Below are 7904 nucleotides of genomic sequence, written 5' to 3' on the forward strand. Positions count from 1 at the left end.
AGGAGGCCCAGCCTGCATAAACCAACACCAAGACTGGTGTAGCACAGGATCAAGGGTTAAGTTTCTTTTATGCTTATGCCCCACCTCACATTCTACACCATGAAACTGCACCACAATTGCCCCTTTAAGCTTTAATTATTCATGAAATTAAATTATTTGTCCTATGACACATAGCACAGCCTTCTTGTCCTACTACTAGCAGCCCTCCCTTGGTTTATGCTTTCCACATGCCCTCATTTTACTATGAGTCAGACACACTTGCCCTCTCTTCCTATGACTTACACTTTCCTGCCTCAGAGGACACATATATCAAAGACACATCCGATGACCCAGTTTATGGATAATCTTCTTGTACAATGGACATTACTCCTTTCCAAACCCCCTACTAGATAGCCATCAGGTTCAAATCAAATTCTCCTTTAGATCTGATCATGACAAAATGAGCACAGAGAAGTCACCTTTCTTATAACTAAACACTCTTGAGTTGCACTTACTTCTAGTAAGCAGCACATTATCCTCACTTGCTGTACGAAAACACAATTTGTAATTTTAAAAAGTAATAATCATTCAAACCATCAGACCTGCAGCTTTGAGGCACTGCATACCTCAGCATGGGATTGCTTCTCTTCTATCTAATTTACCTGCAAGCACACATCACCCTGCCACTCATGACAACCTGCACTTCCTTCCTTCCAGGCTGCTGCAGCCAACAGTATTTGGGTCTGAGCAACTGTTTTGGGGTCTGCTCCTCTCCAACCCTTAAGGGGTTTGTCATTAGTTTTCATGGAGAGCAGAACGAGGCTGTATGTGGAAAACCAATATTGACATTTCCTTGTTTAAATATCATACATCAGAGGGGGGTCACAGGAGCCAAGGCCACCAGAATGGGTTCCCCCACAAGCTATTATTTCCTTTTGAAAGCATGAGGGACCCAGCAGTCTCTGCTGGGCCTCCTACCCTCATGTCTGCTCTTCTCTGTGAGCTGGCTGACTGCTGCCGGGTGCCACTTAGCAAATACAGACTTTCGGGTCTTTTTCTTTCACCATGGGTCTCACGCAACCCTACAACTAAATGAATGCAACATTTAACCTCTCTTTTCAAGGCTATGCAAAGTACACACCCCATCCATGCTCACCTCAGTTTTTGCTTGCAAAATCTACAGCACTTTCCTATCAAATTTGAAACAAATGGCATTCAAACTTGTTTTAAAAATTAATTGAACCAATACATCAACAACTTTCATGTTTTCAGAGCCTGCACGGCCCTCGCCTGGGAAATTAGAACTGCAGGAGGGTAATTTTGCATTTAAATCAATGGAGCTCTCTTTCTCGACAAGGTTGCCTTCACACTTTGTAAAGCCAAGCAGCTCTACCAGGGTTCAGAAGAAGGGAGCCTCTTAGGTGTGCACCTACAGCACACCTGATCTCCCTGCCAGAAGGACTTGCTGGAAGTGGAACCATCACATTAGCTCCATCTGGGGCAATACTGTTGGGATTACTTCTATGCCCTACACCCCTGTTCATTTCTCCTCCCAATTCGTCTGAGAAACATCTCATCAGCTGTGCCTTGTTCCATACATTTTCCCCTCATTCCCCAGTGGGAACATGTCATGCTCCGAGTGGGCAGGCTCTGAAGGTGATATTAGCTGCTGAGCTAGGAAAAAGCATGTTTGGGGACCACTCAGAAAAAGAAGCAGAAAAAGTGACAGAAGAGAGGGAATGGCTGCAGGATTTACCTTTTTATCTAAACCATGGAACAGTGTCGCTGCCAAGAGAAAGGTAATCCATATTATGTAGAAATGCAATTACATTCACATGAACACACACATACAAACACACACTGTTCCCTTCTAACTGCAGGACACAGACTTTGGGAGTGGCGGCCTTAGAGAGCTACAGCAAAGGAGCCCATGACTAAGCCCAGGAGCTCACCTGCCTTTCTGTACCACCAGCATCGCTCTCATGGTCAACTGCTGCTGTAGATTTTATGGGTTTGCTTCCATTTTTTTGGCAGACAGAAGCAGTCTGCCTTCTATGATTATAGACTGCCCAGCGTACTAAAGCTTTTGGCAGGTAACACAGTATTTGTGAACCTGGAAAGAAAAAATACGACTGAAATTTAGCATATGTTGATTCCCTTGTTGATCTCTGCATGTCCTGAGCCTTACCCTAGCCCAAAACTTCTCCCTGCTGTTTTGTGTTTAGATGATAGGAGCAGTACATTAGATGATGCAAGGCAGAGTCTACCCTGAAGACCTTACAAATAAAACAGAGGCAAGACAGGCAGAACAAACAGTTTGTAAGAATATGAAGATATCATTTAGGTGGTCATGTAGTGGTCTTTAAGAATTTTTGGTGACAGGACTTTTGAAATTGTTTTTCACCTTCTCAGGAGTGTTCTGAAGGTGAAGAGATGCTAAGAAAATGGTGAAAAAGAGAGACAATTTGACTTGACAAACTGTCAAAGATGTAAGCCTGGCTGCAAGAAGGCCTGCAGGCTGGTAGGGACAGGGTGCCTACAGCCCACTACTGCTGGCAGCAAAGGGCTAGGATTACAAGAAGGGTCTGGGATGCACCTGTGCCCAAACTGAAGCTGCTTTCGTACCTCTTGATGATCCAGCTAACTACTCCAAGCCATCGGAATTTGACCGTTCTGCTTTAGTAGTGTTGTCCACTCTGTTTCTGAAGCTTAGCGATCCCCATATAACAGCACTTCCAAGGAGATTTTAAAATGCCTTTGAGGCAGCCAGGGACAGCAGCAGGAGGACTAGCTGAACCACTTTGGTCTGAGACATTGGGACTTAGATCCATCCAGGCATTAATTCAGTGAACACCAGACACCATCAGGCTGAAACTGATATTATGAACAGTTGGAAACAAACCCACATAGTTTTAAGTACACACAAATCATTTTCTATGAGGCCTTGGAGTGCTTTAGGAGAGCACTCAAGGGACCAGGTGACTTTTAGCATGGTGAATTTCAGCAGCATAACCAAGGCTTAACACTGTGACCCTGGTCCTCCCTGAGGTAGGGATGACTGCAAAGGCTAAGCCAACAAGTTGGAAAGGATTGTTTTCCTTTTCCATTGCTATTGTCTTGTTTTATATCTTCTTGCTTTGCAGAGTGCTTGAAAAGCAATGTATGTAACCATCATGACACAAGCCTGTGTTTTTCTCTCCCTTTTAAACTGTTGGATGTACCTAATCAGAGAACAGATCTGTGCAGAACCCACAGGGAGGTGTGGAGACCCTGGGGCCATTTTTGCCTACTGCTCTTCAGGTTGCTCAAAAGTTTCAATCTTACCTTCAGACAGTGGACAACAAGGTCCAAGGCTAGAAACAATACCTCTCCTGTCACAAGGCAGAGACCAAACAACTACACCCAAACCCCATCAGACCCCCAGAAAATGAGTTCTAGTATTGGTTTGGCACAAATCTTGCCCCAAATACAGAAGAAGGACCTTGTTTTGAGCCAACCTGAAATAGTTACATTGACACACATATCCACTGTTGTCTTGTTCTTGCACTCTTCCTTCAGGTGCTTTCTTGCCATGACAGGGGGGTGTTCCCAAGCCCTCATACATACCTAAAGGACTGCTTCCTAACCACTGTTTATGTTGAGTTTTCTCCAGACAAGGGTTATTTTGACATCTTCACACACATACACACAGAGGTCTTTCTGAATGCCATGTACTCTCCTGCTTCCAGGCAGACCAGGGCTCAGGCTGCCCAAACATGTGCCAGTGTCACAGCTTGTCCCCATGCTCTGCCCAGAATCAGGTCCAATTGCCTGCTCCTTTCGCTTCACCAAACCAGCCACATCTGCAACACCAAAGCATATTACTCCAGTGCAACATGGGCACATGAATCATTTACCTCCTAGCCAACCCTCTCTGCTGTACTCCAGCAGGAGTAGCACAGTGCTCTGGCTCCTGCTTCTTAAGTGGCACTCAGAGGTACAGGACAGGTTATAGATTTTTGCCTCTGACTTCTGAGCTCAGCAGCAGTACTTTGTACTCTTCAGGCCTCACTGTCTGCTGGGCTGCACAGGCAGCTGGCTTGCTGCTGTGCCCCTTCACTTCCTCTGCTGTCCCTGATGCATTAAAACCTCCACCAAGGGCCAAGGGAGGGAGTGGCAGAGGGAGAAGGCAGGCTCTGAGGTACATTGCGGCTGGGAATTGCTCCAGTGTGCGGGTGACAAGCATGAAGGCAGCTGATCTGCTCTGCAAATGCAGGGCAGCTGGGAGCAGAGAGGCGCGGGCTGGGAGGTGTCACTTACAGGACCTGGGGCTGGGGCCACTACCGGGTCGGGAGGCAAACCACCATGGCTGGCTCCTGTCAGGCTCCCACGGGGCAGAGGTACAGCTCACGGCAGAGACAGACACTACTCCCAACCCCACGCCGTGCTGCAGGGCCTCCTCGGGAACCCGGTCACTTCTCACCAGGACGTCTCACGACGAGCTGGCCCCGAGGGACACCCGAAGAAGCCCTGTCCCACTGCTAACGCCCCCGGCCCAGACGCGACGGCATACCCGGGTTCGACCCTGCCTGACTCCCCCAGGTGGTGCTGGCCCCAGGCAGCGGGTGTTTCCCGGGCTGTGGAAGGTGGCCTTCAACAGCCCGCGCTACAACCCCGGCGGTGCACATCACCCCTGTCCTGCAGAAAGCCTGCAATGTGCTGCCTGGCTTAGGGTAGCAGGGAGCTCCAGAAAATACCAAGTGCGTGCTTGGACTGCATCAAAGGTATTTATTTTGATTGTCCCTTGGCTATAACTTTAATCGTTCGCCATTGTTTTATAGCTGCTCAAGTTTACTTCCAGAATTAAGACAGATTTTGGGGGGAGGGGGAGGAAGGGGGTAGGAAGCCTTTGTTCTCCGGAGTTTGCTTGTCTTACTTTTGCATCATGTGGCCTGAGCGGCACACACACACACATCCCCCCGCCCCGACCGTATTTGCTCTATCTCGAGTGATTCCTTTGAAGGAGAGGACAGAGTCGTCGTTAACCCCCTGCGTGCCTGCTGGGCCCTCCGCCGGCAGAGCCCGCCTGCAGCGAGTACGCAGCAGATCCTGAATCCCAGAGCCACGGGTATCGCTTTGATGGATGGCATCAGTCGAGTGTTTGCCCCCTCAAAAAAGTCCACAGCGGCCATCCCGTGGCGGGTTTCCGCGCTAGCCGTGCGCATGGAGAGCCGGCGGCGGTGGGCCTGTCGGAGAGAGCCCGGGGATACCCCCTTGATCACAAGCAGGCTGGGCTGCTTAACACGAGGTTGGAGATGCCTACAAACTCGAAACAGCTGGGCTTTGCTCTGGCCTGCCTGCTAAAATACGCCGATCTCCTTTTAATCTGTTTCATATTCACAAATTAAGCACTTAGCCTAGGTAATAAATCATGAGGCAGTTTACGAGGCTAGCAGGAGACAAACAAGTGGAAAGGGAAAACAATCGCCTAAAAGTAGATTCAGTATAACTGAAAATACAACTCGGAAATGCAACAAATGTAACTCGGAAAACCTAGCCCGGGCTCCCTGGGGCGGCGGCAGAGCCCCGCTGCTGGCGGGGGCGCCGAGCCGGGACCGGCCGAGCCCGCACTTGTCCCCGCTGCAGGGCTCCGGTCGCAGCCTGGGCTCCCGCCTTTGTCTTCCCTGGTATCGGCCTCCCGCACCGGCTTCACCTGGGAGAGACTCCCGCGGCAGCCTGCCTGGAAATAATGACCCGGACTGGCGATAGCCTCATCTCGCGCACACACGCACACCGGCTCGGCCCGGGCTGGGGCTAAGGGTGAGGAAAGGGGTGATGAAAAAACAAAGTGCAGGCTCGCCTCACACCGAGCCTCTGGCAGGAGCCCGCGAAGGATGTGGCACTCCCCGGTGTCCCGGGATAACGCAGCGCCGAGAGCTGCCAAGGAGCTCCGGAGCGCACGTGCTTGGACACCGGGCACAGGGAAGGGCGTCAGCTAGAAAGTAGCGCCCTGGCTACCCGAGTTGTCCCCTGATCCTCTTTTCAGGATGGCCAGTGAAGGGGAGCACCACGGATGGCGAGGGACACACTCTCCTCCCCCCCCCCCCCCTTCCCCTGTGGGGCCACTGTCACGCTCACCACTCGAAGGGGCGGCGTGAACAGGACGGGGCTCTGGAGGACACGGCTCAGCCCGAAACCCTCGGCTCCTGAGGCGGGAAAGGGGAATCAGGGGGCGAGCGAGCCTCCAGAAGTGCCGGCTGGGCGCTGGCAGCGGGGGGGGCCGGGACGCTGCTGCCCGAGGGGCAACCCGGGACTCCCCAGCGCGTTCCCCGGAGGCTCTTCCCGGGAGAGCCGCCAGGAACCCGGGGCACACAGCCGTAGGCCCCAAGACAAAAGATCCGACGCTAAGACCTCTCCTGGCAAAGTCGCAGCCTGCCGAAAGTATTTCAGCAGAGACTTTCTCCCCTCCCACGGCGGGTCTCGGCGCCGAGCCGTGCCGAGCCGCGGCAACGGGGCTGCAGCGGGTTGCGGGAGAGCTGCTGTGTGAGGACGGTCGGAAATATCCCCCAAGGAGAGGTGACGCGGGACGGGGAGTGGAGTGGTGATTTAAAGGGACTCCCGGGAAAGGGAGCGACACAGACCTGCGGCCGTCCGCCGAATCCAATCTGCTGAGATACGGGTGCGAAGAGGCGCTGTCAGGGGCTATTTATCTGTCGCCGGAGCGGCGGCTCCAGTCCCCTCATCGCCCGCCGGTAACAATGGCAGCGGCCGACAGCTTTCCACGCGCCTGGGCGGTGGAATGGATGGCGGAAGATGCCGCCGCGTTCCGCTCACACGGGCTCGCTCATGCATCCCTCTTGGCCAGAGCCTCTCGCTACTGCCGCTCCGCCGAGAGCTCTGGCCCGCTCTCCCCCCTTCTCCACCCACCCCCCCACAGCCCGCCCTTCCCCAATTTTCCATTTTCAGGACTTTGGCACGGAGCCAGACATGTCAGGAGGGGATGAAACTTGACACAGAGATCTCAACCCTGAGCGATTTCCTCCTTCCCCCCCCCCACCTCTCCACCTCCCCCGCCCCCGTCCCCAGCCCCTAAGTTAACTTGAAGATAGTTTGGCCACATTTCAGTTTGAAAAGAAGGGGAAATTGCAGGTCACTGGTGCATGGTCGGGCCGGGTGCATTTTTTTAATTTAAAACGGTAGACACCGAAGCCTGAAAAGCATCTGCAGCCCGTGCACTTTAACTGCTGCTCCCGGCCGCGGCGTGGTTAACCCCTGGGTGCCTCTCCCCCTAACTCCGGCGACGTCCCCTGCCCGGGGGGACTTCGGACCCGCCCGGGCAGTGAGCCCGGCGCGGAGTCGGGAAGGGTGGCTGGGGCGGTGGAGCCGAGCGCTGCACCAGCCTTCCTCCCACCCCCGCCCTTCTTGGTCACCAAACTTCGGGGCTGGGTCGTACCCGCCGGTAGGATGAGGCCCCCGCCGCGGAAGGGCGGCCAAGCGACAAGGAGCTCGCTGAAGGGGCCCCCCCGCCGCTCGCCGCTCCGTCCGCCCCCGCCCAGCCCCAGGAGGCCGAGGCAGCCCTCCCCGCGGTGCCCCAACAGTGCCTGAGGAGAAGTGCCGCGGGCCCGGGCAGCGGGAGAGATACTTGGCTGTGCCCTCCGCCCTCAGCCGCGCCCCCTCGGTCCGGGACACATCGAAGGGCTTTCCTCGCCCGTGGCCAGCTGGACACGCCGATAAGGGCGGGCAATAGGTGGGGGGGGGGGGGGGGGGGAAGAGGCAAGGGGACGGAGGCAGAATGAGGGAGGGAAAACTCCCGAAACAAGGAGAGCAAGGAGCGGAGCCCGAGCTAACTCCGGGGAGGATGCTTCAGCACTTTCTCTATTATGCATTTCCAGCACAAGGAAAGCTAATTCCTCCGCTGAGGGCCTCAATCAGGCATTTATTTGACA

The 7904-nt window shown here is 53.8% G+C and overlaps 1 protein-coding gene across 1 annotated transcript in view; it reads right to left on the reverse strand.

The window, feature by feature from the left end:
- BCOR (BCL6 corepressor) overlaps positions 1-6802 on the reverse strand; it is an 83002-nt gene extending 76200 nt beyond the window's left edge. Inside the window, exon 1 of the mRNA XM_071565506.1 lies at positions 6600-6802. The gene's annotated coding sequence lies outside the window, so the exon portion shown is untranslated. The remainder of the gene's footprint in view (positions 1-6599) is intronic.
- Between the last annotated feature and the right edge of the window lie 1102 nt (positions 6803-7904).

This window comes from Pithys albifrons, chromosome 1 (genome assembly GCF_047495875.1).
Source record: "Pithys albifrons albifrons isolate INPA30051 chromosome 1, PitAlb_v1, whole genome shotgun sequence".
Taxonomy (NCBI): domain Eukaryota; kingdom Metazoa; phylum Chordata; class Aves; order Passeriformes; family Thamnophilidae; genus Pithys; species Pithys albifrons.